The sequence below is a fragment of the Phocoena phocoena genome, chromosome 2 (assembly GCF_963924675.1).
Source record: "Phocoena phocoena chromosome 2, mPhoPho1.1, whole genome shotgun sequence".
Classification (NCBI taxonomy): domain Eukaryota; kingdom Metazoa; phylum Chordata; class Mammalia; order Artiodactyla; family Phocoenidae; genus Phocoena; species Phocoena phocoena.
In genome coordinates, this window is record NC_089220.1 from 53,156,342 (window position 1) to 53,177,262 (window position 20,921).

The 20,921-nt window shown below is 35.5% G+C and overlaps 1 pseudogene; it reads right to left on the reverse strand.

Moving 5' to 3' along the window:
* Positions 1-2,547: 2,547 nt before the first annotated feature.
* LOC136119079 (proteasome subunit beta type-6 pseudogene) lies at positions 2,548-3,104 on the reverse strand (annotated as a pseudogene).
* Between the last annotated feature and the right edge of the window lie 17,817 nt (positions 3,105-20,921).

Consider the following 20,921-nt stretch of genomic DNA (forward strand, 5'->3'; position numbering starts at 1 on the left):
AGTTCGATAAATGTCCATAACTTCATTGTAATGAAGTAGATAATCAATACATTAAACAAGATAGCTTGGATTTGAATCCCAGCTCTGCCACTTAAGATCTGTGTAAATTTGAGCAAAAACTCTTGGTAACTCAATTTTCTTAGCTTTAAAATGGAGACAATAAATTTAACTTTATCTTTGTTCTATTTCGAGGATGGAACAATTCAAAACATGTTGAACTCTTGGAATAAACTGACACAGTAAGAGCTCAAAGATGTAACTACTAATTAAATATTAAATAAATTTAAAAATATTTTTCATTGCTGCCCATGCCTTGCTACAGCTAGTTCCCCAGTGATGTTCATTTCTAGGCTCTCCTTACCCCATTTTCCTTGCAGTCCGGGGAAGCAGTGGCTTAATCCGTGACTAATTTCTGGGTTGGATCACTGTCCTCTATTTACCCTTTCAGGTCTTTCTTCACCTTGTAACTAGCTCCCCATCTTTGAAATTATCTGGTGTGGATTCTCTTTTGTTGATTAACCCCTGATACATCTGCCCAAACTCAATATAAATTTATTTTCTACTACTCACTTCTGTCCCTTAGAACTACGTATTATATGTTTACATCTTAATGGCTACCAAGGTGTATACATGAGTATAATATTTTACATCATCTTTATATTGATCCCTACCCAATATATCTCTGTGCATTTCAATAGATTTTAAAATTATAAGGTAGACACTAATATTTATCAAAGTAATTATATATTAAAATTTTTGTAGTATGTGCCCAATGAAAAATATTTGAAGAAAGCGTATCAAATATTAACAGTGATATATCTGGAAGATGGAATTTGGATTACATTTTATTCCCTTTATTATTCTTTTTAACAGAAATTATTTGGTGTTTCCAAAAATGTTTACAAGAAATACATATTGCTTATGATCTGGCAATTCCACTCCTGGCATATATCTGGAAAAAACTAAAACACTAATTGGAAAAAACTATAAAACACCAACGTTCATAGCAGCTTTATTTACAATAGCCGAGACGCAGAAGCAGCCCAAGTGCCCATCAACAGACAATTGGATTAGAACATGTGGTATATATATGTACAATAGAATATTACTTAGCCATTAAAAAGACTAAAATTCTGCCATTTGAAGCAACATGGATGGACCTAGAGAATATTATGCTTAGTGAAATAAGTCAGAGAAAGACAAATACTGTATAATATCACATATGTGGAATCTAAAAAAATCAATAATACAAATGAATGTATATGCAAAACAGAAACAGACTCGTAGACATAGAAAACAAACTTGTAGTTACCAAAGGGAAGAGTGAAGGGGAAAAGGACAAATTAGGGGTATGAGGTTAACAGATACAAACTACTATGTTTAAAATAGATAAACAACAATGATACACTGTATAGCACAGGAAATAATAGCCATTATCTTGCAATAACCTATAATGGAGTATAACCTGCAAAAATGCTGAATCACTATGCTGTACACCTGAAACTAATATAATATTGTAAAGCAGCTAGTTCAATAAAAAAGAAAAATATATATTGCTTTTATAATCAGAAAAAATCTATATAACCAAATGGGCTAATGCAGTTTTATAATTGTTCACGGTTATGGACATTTACTTAGAAACAGTAAGCATATTAAAAGATATTATGTATTGCCTATTTTAGGAAAATCCACCCTTAAAGTCTAATCCAAACTCAAATAGTCCTTTGAACACAAAATAGTGCTTCCTTCTAGAGAAATATTACAGTTGGAAATGATTTTATTTAAAATGTTATGATTTGGAAACTTGAGGCTGGTTAGTTCATTTCTTAGTCTATGCTTAGTTATATGTTACCTCAGCCTGTCTATGCTCCTTGCTACATCAGGTCCCCCAATGATTATTAGCTACTTTATGGGAGGCATCGGGTTCTATCTTCTAACCTCCCACTGTTCTTTCATAAACAGGTAATAATGATGATAATAACAATAACAGTAATAATAAAACATCTATTTACCATCTAAATTAGACATCATAGGACATCATCTCTTGTCATTACAACCAAATGGAATATTATCATCATTTTACAGATGAGGAACATGTGCAAGAGAAATTAATTTGCATAAGCTCACAGTCCATTAGGTGTTAGAACCTAGATTCAAAAGGAATCTTTTATTTTATAAAAGAATACAATAATTATATCTTAATCCTTTAAATATAATATTTCATCTTTTGGGAGACATTGAAATCCTTGAGGAATGAAGAATGCACATTCTGGCAGGAATGTTTCTTCTGCAGATGTATGTTCTTCCTGTACCACAGAGCACACAGAGAGGCTCAAGTACAACATTAGATATGAGAGAGTTTGTCTTAACCATGAACATGTTTCACGGGGCACAAAAGCTACTGATTACCTCATCAATTACTGAAGTCAAATCTGCTTCCTTCTTTCACATCCCCCACAGGCATTTTTTTTTTCTCACTGACAAACTGTTTATTGAATTTTGCCATCAGTATGGGGTGTCTCTTGTTGTATCTTAGAATCCTAGGATTCAGGGAGGTGGTAAAGTGGCAATGGTGAATTTGGGAATCTGGTATCCCAAAAGTACCTTCCGCTCTACCCCTGATTCTACAATGGCTGCCAGGCGGATCACCCCTCCACTGGAGCCGTCCCGCTCCATGGCCAAAGCGAGAGCTGCCCCCCTTCTTGGGGGTCCCAGCCCGTAATGATGATTCCTGCCGTCAGGTCTTCTGGCTATCGGTAACTCATCTCCTTAAAGAGGCTGGCTGACGTGTGTACCAGCGGAGGCTCATTCAGCTCAATGCTGTGGAAACCAAGCGCTACTGCCGGGCTATCAGCTGCTGAGCCTGAGCGGCAGCAGAAAATACGATCATGAATAGGGGTCAGCTTGTCAGTCACTCGATTGGCGATGTATGACTCAGTGGTTGTTCTGGAGTCGGCTCCTAGAACCACGCCCCAATCAAATTGCACGGCCATCAGAGTGGTCCCTGTTGAGACTTTCTGGTTTTGCCAGTTGCGGGTAATGGCCTCAGGCCCATAGGCTGGTGCTGGCTGCGCTCCCCGAGCAGCTACTAAGGTGTCCGCCATCTTCTCCCGTACGGCCACAAAGCAACTGTCGTAAAGCACCACAACTCTAGCACTTCCAAAAAGTCTCCAAGGAAGAATTATAATACTGTATGTCAATATTCCAAATATTTAAAAATAATTTCTCTTCTTAAAATCATGTCTGACATTTATCTATGAGAAGGTGCCACCTGCTGTAATGAACTGATCATTAGAGAAGGAAGGAAAAGTGGACCAGCAGACCAAAGAATCCAAACTACAGTGTGTGTATGTGTGTGTGTGTGTGTGTGTGTGTGTGTGTGTGTGTGTGTGTGTTCCACCTTAGAGAACTAGTTTCTTATCTCTCTGTTTCCTCATCATCACCACTGTGGGTTGGGGGGGAGTGAAGGGGGGAGAAAGAAAAAGAGATAAGATTTGTCTTCAAACCTGTTCTGAAAGTAGCTTGGAAATAACTTCAAAGGCCCCAATACCACTAAAATATAAGCAGTACCAATTTGCCTATTTAGAATTGCTCTTTAAAATTTGAATCTACTTGAATGAGTACCCTAGATAGCCTGAGATAGAAACGTTTTCTTCCCTGTAGGACAAGGAATTTACTTTTCTTTCCCTTTTACAGTATAAATCAGTAGACTTGTATAAATATCAACAAATTGCTTTCCAAAAAGCTTAAATTATTTTACTTTTCAACAAGGAGTATGAGAGTTTACCTGTCTCATTAAAATTTAAATATTAATATTGTTTATTGCTAATTTGATAGTTTAAAAATTTGTTCATTTCTGTGTTAATCTGCATTTCTTTTACTGTCAGAATGACTACATTTTCATGAATTTATCAATCATATGTATTTCCTCTTTTGTGAATTATCTCCAGATATGCCATTTCCATTATTTGTGGGCTTTGACATCTTCTTTAGAGTACCCTCATAGACTATAGGTGTTATCTGATTGCTTTATTTATTACCATAGTTAATAATTTTATTTTCAACTTGCAGTTTTAATTTTTATATTCACACAAAATTTTTAATGTTTTAGGTCAAATCTATTAATCTTGCTTTTTATGCTATATTTTATCACTTTGATACACAGAATGTTATTCCCATCCAGAGATAAGGCAAATATTCACCTACATTTTTGTCTAGCTTTTTAATCTGTTCATTTTTTCACAGTACTTTTGTACAATTGGAACTGAGTTTTGTGAATGCGAGAGAAATGAGTCTTTCTTGCTAATTTCTCAGTAATTTTATTGAATAAAACAAAATTTCAGCAATCATGATATTTCCTAACTTGATTAAATATCAAATGAGAAAGCCCAAAAGAAAACCATGTGCACCCAGCATTCAAGTCAGAGATCATCAAGAGGAAGCCATCAGGCTGCCTCCTACGGCTTTTATTAGAAAGGCAATTCCACGATGAATTTACTGTACTCCAGGGTCTGACTTTCTGCCTGACGTAGTCCAAGTGATGATTTGTCAACACATCAAAAATAGATTTTTCTCCTAGGAGTGATACATCTAAACCAAACTTACACAAGACTGATACACAAAGTCAGATGTCAATGAATTCATTTACAGCGAGAAGTGTAACTGCCACAATGACCACACACTCATGTCTCCAGGATCAGTGCTTTTATTTCAAGGCAGACGAGCAGACAGCTCAGAATAACAATCGAAAATGGCTGGGTTGGTAATTCCTGGTGGCCCGGTGGTAGCACTTTCACTGCCGGGGCCTGGGTTCAATACCTGGTTGGGGAACTAAGATCTCACAAGCTGCTGGTTCAGCCAAAAAAAAAAGAAAAAACTGCTTGATTTTTTTTTGTTGTTGTTATTAGTCAACTGATGCTTTACAATACACACAATTGTATTGCTTCTTTATGGTGATTTTATATGCACAGTTATGTGCTAATTTCACAATTCACCTCTTTGAGAGTAAGCTAATTTCCAAGTTCTTAGAAATATGATTTACTCTAACACCAAAATGCTGATAATAATGTTGTTTCTGCTTATCTTTTTCTATTTGTGTTAAATCTTCCTGTTTATTCTTATACTACAGTTCAACTTGTCTTTTAACTACAGTATTGGTTAAATATGTTTTAATATATGGTAGGGAAATTTTATTTTTACTCCTCTGTTTCAAACTATTTGTAGCTATTTTTGCCTCTTTTTATTTATTATTATTATTTTTTTTAATTTTCTGCGGTACGTGGGCCTCTCACTGTTGTGGCCTCTCCCGTTGCGGAGCACAGGCTCCGGACGCGCAGGCTCAGCGGCCCAGCTGCTCCATGGCATGTGGGATCTTCCCGGACCGGGGCACGAACCCGTGTCGCCTGCATTGGCAGGCGGACTCTCAACCACTGCGCCACCAGGGAAGCCCTGCCTCTTTCTTATTTAAGAACAATTTTAGAAGCACCTTAGCTTTTGAATAAGAAAAAATGACATTTTGAGATTATTATTGAAATCAAGTTAAGTGAATAAATATTAGAAGATCCAAGATCTTTATACTCTCAGGGGTTCCATTCACAAGCACGATTTGTCTCTTCATTGATTCAATGCTTGTATATTAATAAAATCTTATCTCACTCAGGCTCTACCTAATGTCCTACTATTTTATGTTTTATGGGTGGATTATCGACAGGGTACTTTTTCATTGTAATTTATTACTGCTGCTATCCAGAAAAGTTATTCTCAAAAATATTCATTACAGATAGTCTTATAACCAGGCCATTTGTTGAAGTGTCTCATTATACTTTACTCATTTATGCCCACTAGATCCAGTTTCATCTGGATATTTTTATTCATGAGCAAAGATTTATGACCAGGTACCAGGCACAATGTGAAATTCTGAAGAAACAGAATAAGGAACTTATAAGCAGTAAATGAAGGGAACTTGTTCTAGTGAATGGGAAAGAATAAAAAGAAAAATGAATAAAGAGAGATGACATTAAAAAGAGGAAGAATAAATATCTAGCCTAGAGATTCAGTATATTACTATATGATGCTTTATAGATTTGCTTCAAATCATTGTGCTCATCTTCAATTATAGATTTGTGCTTGACCATGTTTTTCCTTGCTAACAACTGCAATTGCTCTATCTCATTTGATTTATAGTGTTGCACTTTTAAATTTTCAATAGATATAATTTTATAATACATGTTATATTACATAATATATAATAACATAATTCTTTACAAATTATCATTATCAAAAAGACTTGGCTCTAGGCATCACTGTTCAGATATCTTTGAATTTCAAACTATCTGTGAATATGGATAGATCCTACAAGAATCACAGATATCTAAGTGGAATATAGTAAAATAATAACCACCCTTTTTACCTTCACAAGTTTTTTTTTTTTTTTTTTTTTTGCGGTACGCGGGCCTCTCACTGTTGTGGCCTCTCCCGTTGCGGAGCAACAGGCTCCGGACGCGCAGGCTCAGCGGCCATGGCTCACGGGCCCAGCCGCTCCGCGGCATGTGGGATCCTCCCAGACCGGGGCACAAACCCGTGTCCCCTGCATCGGCAGGCGGACTCTCAACCACTGCGCCACCAGGGAAGCCCCCTTCACAAGTTTTAAGCAATGACTGATCACCTTGGAGCGAGGATGTTGAAAATGTACTGTGTAAGGAAGTAGTACAAGCCCTGGGAAACCATGAGCTGTGAACTCAATGGACTTTATAGGTAGTAAAAGTAATAGTTTTCCACATCTAGGGCCTGAAGAATACTGCATTTAACTAAACAGAATTGGGACAATTTTCATGCAGGAAATCTCTACTTTAAAGAGACTGTCTTAATCCATTTAATGCTATAACAAAATAACACAGACTGGGAGGCTTATAAACCACAAACATTTATTTCTCTCAGTTCTAGAGGCTGGAAGTCCAAAATTAGGGTGCCAGCATGGTCAGGTGAGGGCCCTCTTCCAAGTTGCAGACTTCTCATTATATCCTAATAAGTCGGAAGAGGCTAGGGATCACTCTGGAACCTCTTTTATAAGGGCACTAATCTCATTTATGAGGGCTCTGTGCTCATGACCTAATCACTTCCCAAAGTCCATCACATTGAGCATCAGATTAACATAGGAATCTGAGGGGGGACATAAATATTCAGACTATAGCAGATATATTGATCTTTTCCAAATAAGACATAAATATTCAGACTATAGCAGATATATTGATCTTTTCCAAATAAGAAAAACTATATTCAGACTATAGCAGATATATTGATCTTTTCCAAATAAGAAAAACTATCAATTTAATCAATATTAGCTTTTTTTAAAATCCCTGAGCCCAGGAAATTTTCAGATTTCATTGTGCTTTTTGTCTGCAGTTTCTCCTTTTGTATAGTCATAAGGAAATATATTCATAAATTAGAAATTCATCCAGATAATTTATATTCAGCTATTTTCACATTTCTTTCTAGTCTGATGTGACTAGTATGGCAATTCATATTTGATGGGGTAATAGAGTAGTAGTATCTGCCCTTTTGTGCCCTTATTGTAGCTACAAATAGCAACTGTATGAAAATACAGGGAAAAAAATTCAGCTGGATGTGGAGAAGTATTTCTAAAATATCACAGAACTAGTGGAAAAGTTATATCTGCTGGCTTGGTGGGGATGTACTTTCTTTGCTATGTTTTTGGTGCTGCTGTGCTTCTAATTGAAAAGAAAATTGAATAATGTTACCAGGCCAGCTTTTGGATATATGGTCCATATATATTTTTAAATTTTCAGGCACAGAGAGTAATTCTGTACATTTATTTGCAATTTTGCTTTTGAAGTTTCTAGGAATGTGAGTGTTTATACATGAGTTATATAACTAAATATAAATCCTGGGTGTATTATACACTATGTGTATTTTTTGTGGATCATGAATTATTTTCAAACAACATTTTTAGTTCTAAACTGAAATCACAACACAATCAAATGATCTTTCAACCAAGTGTTTCATCATGAGCAATGTTACCCATACAAGCCTTTTATGCTATCAGCTATCTGTCACAGACTTAAGCAGCCCCAAAACCAGGAACTCCTTTTCTTTTTTTTTTAAGAATTGCCTATTTGCATTACTCCAGAAAAATCCACATGTTAAATCATCTACAAACAGACTAAGTAAAATAGTAGCAAGATGCAGTGTGATCTAGAGGAATAAATCTTAATCTGGAAATCAAAAGATGTAGGTTCTAATCACATTTTCACAGCTACTTGTGTGACACTAGGAAAATCAGTCCTTCTGGTATTCAAACATCCTCTACAAAATGGTGTGGTTAGATAAAGTAATCAATGCAAAAATACTCTGACATTCTCATACATCTATGTTCAATGGCTGTTGGATGTTGTACAGCAAAAATCATAGAGGTGAAGTGGTCATGGTGAAATTTACCATGATGAATAATCATATGTTTGGGCTTATATTAGGATTTGAGTTTGAATAAATAAAACTTTCAGACTTTTGAACAAAATTATTTTAGCTCTTCTTTCATTTTCTTTTCTAACTATGATTATGTGATCATATGAATTATGATTGGTTTACAAATAATAGTCAACATATTGTACTATGCCACTACATATGGAAACATAGCCTTTAAATAGATTTCTTCTAAGCAAGGTGAATGTGATCAAATTCAAAGACTGAAGTTTGAACTCATATTGCCTCCTTGCATGTAGAAATTGCCTTCTGAGAAAATAATTTGGCCCCTTTAGAGGCAAACTTTGGAATGTATAGTAAGATACAAGAAGATGTTTTATTATTACAAAGCCCTCGTTTCGCTGACTGGAACTCTGCCATAATACCTCCTGATTCAGAAAAGAATAAACAGTTTATAAACTGGGCTCTGCTGAAGTAATCATCTTCATTAGCACGATTTTCATCTGACCCTGTACTGACCCTGGAGTTCCAATTAACTTAAGTTTAAGCATAATTGTGAACATATGGTAAATGAAGAATACATGAACCTGGGTGAATTTACAAAGTCAGCTATATAAAAACAGACTCTTAGAGGTCAAACTAAACTAATATGTAAATACATAATAATTTTCACCTCCAGAAACAGAGGTTATTCTCTCTCTGAAAATAATTGCTATCATTCTAGCATAAGTATGCGTTGTTATTGCTTTGTAAGTCAACCTGATTTCAAATCTTGCTTTTCCTTTTATTTTATAATCCTTATTGTATTTTATGTCAATCTCTTCTCATTTAAAAATGTTCCTATTTTCTTAATGCAGACACAATTAACCTTGTCTAGAACAATCCTGTTTTTATATAAAATTTCAAGCTGGTGAAGGCACATATAAAATGAAAACTGCTGAAAGCAGTAAAATGCTCAGTTTACATTCTCCAACATCAGCATGTCTAAATGTCCCTCTTTACCCAGTAAGTATCCATCTATGCTTGCTCTTTCCATAATGGTTTGGGCTTCTTTAAAATCCAAGCTGCTGACCACTCTTTCATAAGATAGAATTCAAGTAAAAAATTTAAAGAAATAAAGGCTTTGTAACGATTGCAATTCAATCCTAAATTATTTGAAGAGCTAAGGGCTGATCACTAATTTTGAAGTTAAATGAGGATACCCATACAAATGATTTTCATTTCTATCTTATGTTTTAATGTAAAAAGTATTTGCAGAAGTATTAAGTATATTTTAATTCCCTCCTTTACTATTTAAGAGCGATGCTTGGCCATGAATAATGTATATTTGATGACTAGCTCCTTTATTGTGAATAATTCAATGAAATTATTTTGTACTTCAAAGAAATAGTCAACTTCCTAATATTCTTTGTATTATCTGATGTATGTTTAGGGAAATCATCACAGTAGCTTACCACCAATTATATTACTGATACAAAAAATAAAGAGCACATAAGAATGATTACAGGGCTTCCCTGGTGGCGCAGTGGTTAAGAATCTGCCTGCCAATGCAGGAGACACGGGTTCGAGCTCTGGTCCAGGAAGATCCCACATGCCGCGGAGCAACTAAGCCCGTGCTCCACAACTACTGAGCCTGCGCCCCTAGAGCCTGTGCTCCGCAACAAGAGAAGCCACTGCAATGAAAAGCCTGCGCACCGCAAGGAAGTGTAGCCCCCGCTCACCGCGACTAGAGAAAGCCCACGCCCAGCAACGAAGACCCAACACAGCCAAAAATAAATTAATTAATTAAATTAAAAAAAAAAAGAATGATTACAGGAAAGCAACTGTGAGACATTTGAGGTTACTTCTGTTGGAATTAATTGAAAGTCAAAGAAAGTACTTGATTTCGATCAAGCAAACAGAATCTTCTTAACTCAGAGCCCCAACCTCATTTAATTTTTTTTGAATTTTATTTATTTTTTTATACAGCAGGTTCTTATTAGTTATCCATTTTATACATATTAGTGTATACATGTCAATCCTAATCTCCCAGTTCATCCCACCACCACCCCCCTCCACCACTTTCCCCACTTGGTGTCCCTATGTTTGTTCTCTACACCTCTGTCTCTATTTCTGCCCTGCAAACAGGTTCATCTGTACCATTTTTCTAGGTTCCACATATAATTTTGATTCTCTCCCAGATCTGAAGCCCAAACACTATCCAAATCTTCAATTTTCTTGCAAAGCACCTGACAACAAAACAAGACAAGGTATAGAACATGATAAAACTGGAAAGCACATGCATTTTTGAGATAGAGAAAGAGAATGCAGGAATGATCACACACCTAACATTGTGCTTGGGACAGAGTGGATGGCAGATTGCTGACTAAACTTATGACTAACATTGATACAATGACAATGCAAGAATGACTTATCCACCTGTCTAACAAGAATGACGTTGCATGTAATGCAAACACATTCAACAATAAGGTTACAGTAATGTTCAGCACCATGGCAAAAACATAAATTAGAACTTATGAGCATCTTTGAACTGTAATATTACAGATTTCACTCTTAAATTCTCCTTTCCTTAACTGAAGAACAAAGTGGTTTATTCAAGAATGGGTTCATTTCATCTAATACTAGCTTAACTATAGATACTCAAAATCCCTATAAATAACTGTGCTGGTCTCCTGCGGTCCTCACAATAAACGCTTCTATAAAAACAGAGTCCTGTGAAATGGATGCATACATCATAGAAATACAAAGGTAGAAAATCCACTTTTGTCACCTAAAAATTATTGTACAGGGAGAGTCTTGATTTTTTTTTTTTTTTTTTTTTTTTTGCGGTACGCGGGCCTCTCACTGTTGTGGCCTCTCCCGTTGCGGAGCACAGGCTCCGGACGCGCAGGCTCAGCAGCCATGGCTCACGGGCCCAGATGCTCCGCGGCATGTGGGATCTTCCCGGACCAGGGCACGAACCCGTGTCCCCTGCATCAGCAGGTGGACTCTCAACCACTGCGTCACCAGGGAAGCCCCTGAGTCTTGATTTTTAATAGCATAAAGAGAAATAATTTTATGTGCCTTCGTTCATAAAATATTTGTATTTTATTCATACTGAGAAAAAGGATTATATTGAGTATTTAGAATTCTTTTGTAAGACTAAAAAAAAAGTTTCTATAAACATGGCATTTTGAATTCTATCCTGAAGAGAGATATGCAAGCAGTGATGTTTCATATTAAACTATAATTTTTATTTTTCTCAAATTTTCTTTACATTCTTTTTTGTTGTAGAAGTCTTTTATTTTTTAAGATCAAACTCTAAATATGGTTTTTATGCAATAACTTTATGAAGTATCTAAAAAATATCTCAGGTTGCTCCACTAAGACAATACTACCCCTTCCCTGTTCATCACTCAATTTTGACTAGTCATCTTCCACCTTACTAACTTTATTGATTGTACTGTATACTAACAAAATTATTAATATTTGTAACAGACACTCCTATAAATAAAAGTAGGCCATGAAGTCTGAAAAGAAGCAATGTCAGGAAAATATAAATAAAAATCTATCTAGTATAACCACATTAAAATTAATTAAAGTAATTTTTAGGAAAAAACTTTGTCAAACTCATGAAAACTGTAGGTAAATATATTGCAAAAAATATATCACAAAAGAATTTTGAAAACAGCAAACAACTCCAAAAATTTTTAAAGTACTGTAGAGCAGATTAAAAGAAAATTCAAAAAAGCAAATAATGTTGATACAAGCAGATATTAAAACACAGATGCAAAAAGACAAAAGAAATTAATTTTTATGCTTGTTCTTTGAAGAATAAATTACAAATGTCTAGCAATAATAGTCACAGGGAATTAAAAAGGGGAAAGCACAGATAAAATAAATTAAGAATGAAAAAGAAAACAAAACTGATAAAATGGAAATATATGTAAAACAATAACTAGAATAAACTGTATGCCAATAAATTAGAAAAGCTAAATGTAATTGATAGTTTTCCAGGAAATTTTAAGTTACCAAATTTGACTCACAAAGGTACAGCACACTTAAATGAAATATAACCATTAAAGAAGCTGAACTTGTAGTCAAAACTTTCATAAAGGACACCAGAAAGACTTTTTATTGGCATGTTAATCATATCTTCAAGGACAGTTAATTCATCACTTACACAAAATATTTCAAAGATAAAGTGGGAAAGATGTCCAACTGGTTTTTAAAGAATAGTACAACTTTTATGCAATAATTGGAAAAGTATGCAAAAAATTTGTAATTTTTTTAACTTATAAATTTAAATCTAAAAACTCTAGATAAAATATTTTCAGACAAAATCAAGTAGAGTGCCAAAAATAATATATCAGGATAAAGTAGTACTTATCCTTTTAATATAAAAGTAATTCACGGGACTTCCCTGGTAGCGCAGTGGTTGAGATTCTGCCTGCCAATGTGACGGAAACGGGTTTGAGCCCTGGTCCGGGAAGATCCCACATGCTGCGGAGTGGCTAGGCTTGTGCGCTACAACTGCTGAGACTGCGCTCTGGAACCCGTAGGCCACAGCTGCTGAGCCTGCGTGCCACCACTGCTGAAGCCTGTGCACCTAGAGCCCGTGTTCCGCAATGGGACAGGCCACTGCAGTGAGAGGCCCGTGCACTGCAGCAAGGAGTGGCCCCCACTCGCCACAGCTGGAGAGGGCCCATGCACAGCAATGAAGACCCAATGCAGCCAAAAATATATAAATAAATAAGTTTATTTTTTTAAAAAAGTAATTCACCATCATAAATCTATCAGTATAATGCACTTCATAAACAGAAAAATTATTCTACAAAATCCAACAAGTCTTCTTGATTTAAAAATCAAGCCAGGCATATATGAGATTTCTTTTCTACTAAAAAATTGCAGCAAATATACATTTTTGTACACTTTGTATATTTATGCTTTATCTTTTTTATTAACAGCTGAACATTTGTCTAATTTATGTATATTTTTTAAATATTGACTAACTTGATTACTCTTTTCTTCATTAATTTCTGATTTTATCTTTATTATTTATTATATTTTTTTTATAATTTTCCCAAGTTTTTTAATTTGAAGATTTAATTTGTTCTATACATATGTGAATATGTACATATATATGATTAAGTGTTTAAGGCTGTACATTTTCCTATGATCATTGGCTTTATATTTAAATATTAGATTCTGATATGTAATATTTTAATTATACTATCATAGGGATTAATAATTCTAAGAAAATTGGTGAACTGATTCTCAGTTTTATCCAAAAATCTGTTCTGTTAAATAGCTATCGTAAAAAAAATTTTAAACAACATTATTAAAAAGAGTTAGCATTGATTGGTTCAATATTAGAGGCAAAAATAAATAGAAGAGAAGTTGGGTCAGAAAGACATGCATAGGAATATAAATGAGTTTACTATTAGGTAAATTTGGCTCTTAAGTTTAGCTGGAGAAAGATGGACTATTTAATAATAAAGAGAGTTTGGACATTTGATCATGTATTTGGAAAAAAACAAAAGCTAAACTTCTATTCAAAACTTTACATAACAGCAAGCTTCTAATGAATTGAAGTACACATAATAGAGCATAAATATGCTAGAAGGAAACAAATGGTTTTATTTTGTAATGTTGGAATGTGGAAAGTTTTCCTAAAAAGACACTATATGTATGTATACATATGAGATTTTATAACGTAAAATTATTCATCTTAAGAAAGAACTTATGGGACTTCCCTGGTGGTGCAGTGGCTGAGAGTCCGCCTGCCAATGCAGGGGACACGGGTTTGTGTCCCGGTCCGGGAGGATCCCACATGCCGCGGAGCGGCTGGGCCTGTGAGCCATGGCTGCTGAGCCTGCGCATCCGGAGCCTGTGCTCCGCAACGGGAGAGGCCACAACAGTGAGAGGCCCACATACTGTAAAAAAAAAAAAAAAAAAAAAAAAGAAAGAAAGAACTTATGACAGAATTAAAAAGCCTAGTGGCAAACTGGCATAAAAATTTGCAATATGCAATTACAAAAATTATTCATATTAACAATATATAAATATATCTTACCAACAAATAAAAAAAGAACCTTCCAAAGAACCTGAGCAAAATGCATTAGCAAAATTCACTTCTGAAAAGTTACTATTTCATCAATACTTGAACATGTGCACAAATATATAGAAGTATACATAAATATACCCATTTATATACACATATTTATGTGCTATATTAAAGATTATACATATCTATTTTAAGAAAGTAGAAAAAATAAATTATGGCACATGTATTATGAAACTATTAAAAAGAATTTGATTTATTCACATCAAAATATTTCAAAGACATATGTTTTTGTGTGTGTGTGATCATACACTAAGAGAGGAAACAATAAAAGAGAGAACAAAAGAGTGGCTTCCTCTATGGTATACAATGGGATGAGCAAGGAAGAATTTTCTTATTGTGTATAATATTTAGTGTTTGATATTTTTACAATATAGATACATAATTTTACTTTCTAAAAATAAAGTATTAATGTGAAAATACTAGAAACAGAAAACTTCGCATTCTATTGTTATTTCTTATCTTTCATATCTAGTGGATGCCATAAATTTTTAATGTCTTTACAGATGTACATCTACATTTATACATTTGGAATTCGTAAGGTCGGGGTATTAAAATGGAAGGGACATACTTAAAACTTATTTTGATGTATAAGAAAAGGATCATCCATTTTTGTATCCTCTGCAGAGTGTGGAAAGAAGTTCATATTCCGTGAATTTTTGTTTGTTTTCCTTTGTTTTATTTTTGGTTCACTTTGCATGAAACATTACAGTATAGGAGAATATGATCACTGATACCATGAGAGTGAAATGGATATACTGAGTAAATCTGAAGAAAAGCTTTATGTGGAGCTTTGACAATCAGAAAATGGTAGAAAGCTGTTAAAGTCAAAAAAATTAAAAATACATTTAAACATCTTAAGGAGTATTTATTGCATTAACAGAGTCTCTGCTTATAACTAACACCAAATAATTATTAAAATAATTTGTCTAAAATATATAACATTAAATGTGTGGCTATATAATTGACCACATAAATAATCAAAGTTCAGTAAAAATACAAAATTGAAAATTTTTAAATAGTTGATTATTAAACCAATTTTTTTTTACATCTTTATTGGAGTATAATTGCTTTACAATGATGTGTTAGTTTCTGCTTTACAACAAAATGAATCAGTTATATATATACATATGTTCCCATATCCCTTCCCTCTTGGGTCTCCCTCCCTCCCACCCTCCCTATCCCACCCCTCCAGGCGGTCACAAAGCACCGAGCTGATATCCCTGTGCTATGCGGCTGCTTCCCACTAGCTATCTACCTTACGTTTGTTAGTGTATATATGTCCATGCCTCTCTCTCGCTTTGTCACAGCTTACCCTTCCCCCTCCCCATATCTTCAAGTCCATTCTCTAGTAGGTCTGTGTCTTTATTCCTATCTTACCCCTAGGTTCTTCATGACATTTTTTCCCTTAAATTCCATATATATGTGTTAGCATACGGTATTTGTCTCTCTCTTTCTGAATTACTTCACTCTGTATGACAGACTCTAAGTCTATCCACCTCATTACAAATAGTTCAATTTCGTTTCTTTTTATGACTGAGTAATATTCCATAGTGTATATGTGCCACATCTTCTTTATCCATTCGTCCGATGATGGGTGCTTAGGTTCTTTCCATCTCCAGGCTATTGTAAATAGAGCTGCAATGAACATTTTGGTACATGACTCTTTTTGAATTTTGGTTTTCTCAGGGTATATGCCCAGTAGTGGGATTGCTGGGTCATATGGTAATTCTATTTGTAGTTTTTTAAGGAACCTCCATACTGTTCTCCATAGTGGCTGAACCAATTCACATTCCCACCAGCAGTGCAAGAGTGTCCCCTTTTCTCCACACCCTCTCCAGCATTTATTGTTTCTAGATTTTTTGATGATGGCCATTCTGACTGGTGTGAGATGATATCTCATTGTAGTTATGATTTGCATTTCTCTAATGATTACTGATGTTGAGCACTCTTTCATGTGTTTCTTGGCAGTCTGTATATCTTCTTTGGAGAAATGTCTATTTAGGTCTTCTGCGCATTTTTGGATTAGGTTGTTTGCTTTTTTGTTATTAAGCTGCATGAGGTGCTTATAAATTTTGGAGATTAATCCTTTGTCAGTTGCTTCATTTGCAAATATTTTCTCCCATTCTGAGGGCTGTCTTTTGGTCTTCTTTATTGTTTCCTTTGCTCTGCAAAAGCTTTGAAGTTTCATTAGGTTCCATTTGTTAATTTTTGTTTTTATTTCCATTTCCCTAGGAGGTGGGTCAGAAAGGATCTTGCTGTGATTATGTCATAGAGTGTCCTGCCTATATTTTCCTCTAAGAGTTTGATAGTTTCTGGCCTTACATTTAGATCTTTAATCCATTTTGAGCTTATTATTTTGTATGGTGTTAGGGAGTGATCTATTCTCATACTTTTACATGTACCTGTCCAGTTTTCCCAGCATCACTTATTGAAGAGTCTGTCCTTTCTTCACTGTACATTCCTGCCTCCTTTATCAAAGAGAAGGTGAGCATATGTGCATGGGTGTATCTCTGGGCTTTCTAATCTGTTCCATTGATCTATCTTTCTGTTTTTGTGCCAGTACCATACTGTCTTGATTACTGTAGCTTTGTAGTATAGTCTGAAGTCAGGGAGCCTGATTTCTCCAGCTCTGTTTTTCGTTCTCAGGATTGCTTTGGCTATTCGGGGTCTTTTGTGTTTCCATACAAATTGTGAAATATTTTGTTCTAGTTCTGTGAAAAATGCCAGTGGTAGTTTGATAGGGATTGCATTGAATCTGTAGATTGCTTTGGGTAGTAGAGTCATTTTCACAATGTTCATGCTTCCATTCCAAGAACATGATGTATCTCTCCATCTATTTGTATCATCTTTAATTTCTTTCATCAGTGTCTTATAATTTTCTGCATACAGGTCTTTCATCTCCTTAGGTAGGTTTATTCCTAGATATTTTATTCTTTTTGTTGCAGTGGTAAATGGGGGTGTTTTCTTGATTTCACTTTGAGATTTTTCATCATTAGTGTACAGGAATGCCAGAGATTTCTGTGCATTAATTTTGTATCCTGCTACTTTACCAAATTCATTGATTAGCTCTAGTAGTTTTCTGGTAGCATCTTTAGGATTCTCTATGTATAGTATCATGTCATCTGCAATCAGTGACACCTTTACTTCTTTTCCGATTTGGATTCCTTTTAGTTCCTTTTCTTCTTTGATTGCTGTGGCTATAACTTCCAAAACTATGTTGAATAAGAGTGGTGAGAGTGGGCAACCTTGTCTTGTTCCTGAGCTTACTGGAAATGCTTTCAGTTTTTCACCATTGAGGACGACGTTGGCTGTTGGTTTGTCATAGATGGCCTTTATTATGTTGAGAAAAGTTCCCCCTATGCCTATTTTCTGCAGGGTTTTTATCATAAATGGGTGTTGAATTTTGTCAAAAGCTTTCTCTGCATCTATTGAGATGATCATATGGTTTTTCTCCTTCAATTTGTTACTATGATGTATCACGTGAATTGATTTGCATATATTGAAGAATCCTTGCTTTCCTGGAATAAACCCCACTTGATCATGGTGTATGATCCGTTTAATGTGCTGTTGGATTCTGTTTGGTAGTATTTTGTTGAGGAATTTTGCATCTCTGTTCATCAGTGATGTTGGCCTTTAGTTTTCTTTCTTTGTGACATCCTTGTCTGGTTTTGGTATCGGGTTGATGGTGGCCTCATAGACTGAGTTTGTGAGTGTTCCTCCCTCTGCTATATTTTGGAAGAGTTTGAGAAGGATAGGTGTTAGCTCTTCTCTAAATGTTTGACAGAATTCGCCTGTGAAGCCATCTGGTCCTGGGCTTTTGTTTGTTGGAAGATTTTTAATCACAGTTTCAATTTCAGTGCTTGTGATTGGTCTGTTCATATTTTCTATTTCTTCCTGATTAAGTCTTGGCAGTTGTGCATTTCTAAGAGTTTGGCCATTTCTTCCAGGTTGTCCATTTTATTGGAATAGATTTGCTTGTAGTAATCTCTCATGATCTTTTGTATTTCTGCAGTGTCAGTTGTTACTTCTCCTTTTTTATTTCTAGTTCTATTGATTTCATCTTCTCCCGTTTTTCTTTCTTTTTTTTTTTTTTGCGGTACGCGGGCCACTCACTGTCATGGCCTCTCCCGTTGCGGAGCACAGGCTGTGGACGCGCAGGCTCAGCGGCCATGGCTCACGGGCCCAGCCGCTCCGTGGCATGTGGCACCTTCTCGGATCGGGGCACGAACCCGCGTCCCCTGCATTGGCAGGTGGACTCTCAACCACTGCGCCACCGGGGAGGCCCTTCTTCCGTTTTTCTTGATGAGTCTGGCTAAAATGGTTTATCAATTTTGTTTATCTTCTCAAAGAACCAGCTTTTAGTTTTATTGATCTTTGCTATCATTTCCTTCATTTCTTTTTCATTTATTTCTTAACTGATTTTTATGATTTCTTTCCTACTGCTAAATTTGGGGCTTTTTTTGTTCTTCTTTCTCTAATTGTTTTAGGAGCAAGGTTAGGTTGTTTATTCGAGATGTTTCCTGTTTCATAAGGTACGATTGTATTGCTATACACTTCCCTCTTAAAACTGCTTTTGCTGCATCCCATAGATTTTGGGTCATCGTGTTTTTGGATGGAATGTCTTATAAATATCAATAAAGTCTATCTTGTTTAATGTATCATTTAAAGCTTGTGTTTCCTTATTTATTTTCATTTTGGATGATCTGTCCATTGGTGAAAGTGGGGAGTTAAAGTCCCCTACTGTGAATGTGTTACTGTCAATTTCCACTTTTATGGCTGTTAGTGTTTGCCTTATGTATTGAGGTGCTCCTATGTTGGGTGCATAAATATTTACAATTGTTATATCTTGTTCTTGGATTGATCCCTTGATCATTATGTAGTGTCCTTCTTTGGCTCTTCCAGTAGTCTTTATTTTAAAGTCTATTTTGTCTGATATGAGAATGCCTACTCCAGCTTTCTTTTTGTTTCCGTTTGCATGGAATATCTTTTTCCATCCTCTTACTTTCAGTCTGTATGTGTCTCTAGGTCTGAAGTGGGTCTCTTGTAGACAGCAAATATAAGGGTCCTGTTTTTGTATCCATTCAGCCAATCTGTGTCTTTTGGTGGGAGCATTTAGTCCATTTACATTTAAGGTAATTATTGATATGTATGTTCCTATTCCCATTTTCTTAATTGTTTTGGGTTCGTTATTGTAGGTCTTTTCCTCTCTTTTGTTTCTTGCCTAGAGAAGTTCCTTTAGAAGTTGTTGTAGAGCTGGTTTGGTGGTGCTGAACTCTCTCAGCTTTTGCTTGTCTGTAAAGGTTTTAATTTCTCCATCAAATCTGAATGAGATCCTTGCTGGGTACAGTAGTCTTGGTTGCAGGTTTTTCTCTTTCATCACTTTCAGTATGTCCTGCCACTCCCTTCTGGCTTGCAGAATTTCTGCTGAGAGATCAGCTGTTAACCTTATGGGGATTCCCTTGTGTGTTATTTGTTGTTTTTCCCTTGCTGCTTTTAGTATGTTTTCTTTGTATTTAATTTTTGACAGTTTGGTTAATATGTGTCTTGGCCTATTTCTCCTTAGATTTATCCTGTATGGGACTCACTGTGCTTCCTGGACTTGATTAACTATTTCCTTTCCCATGTTAGGGAAGTTTTTAACTATAATCTCTTCAAATATTTTCTCAGTCCCTTTCTTTTTCTCTTCTTCTGGAACTCCTAAAATTCGAATGTTGGTGTGTTTAATTTTGTCCCAGAGGTCTCTGAGACTGTCCTCAGTTCTTTTCATTCTTTTTTCTTTATTCTGCTCTGCAGTAGTTATTTCCACTACTTTATCTTCCAGGTCACTTATCCGTTCTTCTGCCTCAGTTATTCTGCTATTGATCCCTTCTAGAGTATTTTTCATTTCATTTATTGGGTTGTTCATCATTGCTTGTTTCATCTTTAGTTCTTCTAGGTCCTTGTTAAATGTTTCTTGCCTTTATTCTGTTTCCAAGATTTTGGATCATCTTTACTATCATTATTCTGAATTCTTTTTCAGGTAGACTGCCTATTTCCTCTTCATTTATTAGGTCTGGTGCATTTTTATCTTGCTCCTTCATCTGCTGTGTGTTTTTCTGTCTTCTCATTTTGCTTATCTTACTGTGTTTGGGGTCTCCTTTTTGCAGGCTGCAGGTTCATAGTTCCCGTTGTTTTTGGTGTTTCTCTCCAGTGGCTAAGGTTGGTTCAGTGGGTTGTGTAGGCTTCCTGGTGGAGGGGACTAGTGCCTGTGTTCTGGTGGATGAGGCTGGTTCTTGTCTTTCTGTTGCACAGGTCAATGTCTGGTGGTGTGTTTTGGGGTGTCTGTGGACTTATTATTATTTTAGGCAGCCTCTCTGATAATGGGTGGGGTTGTGTT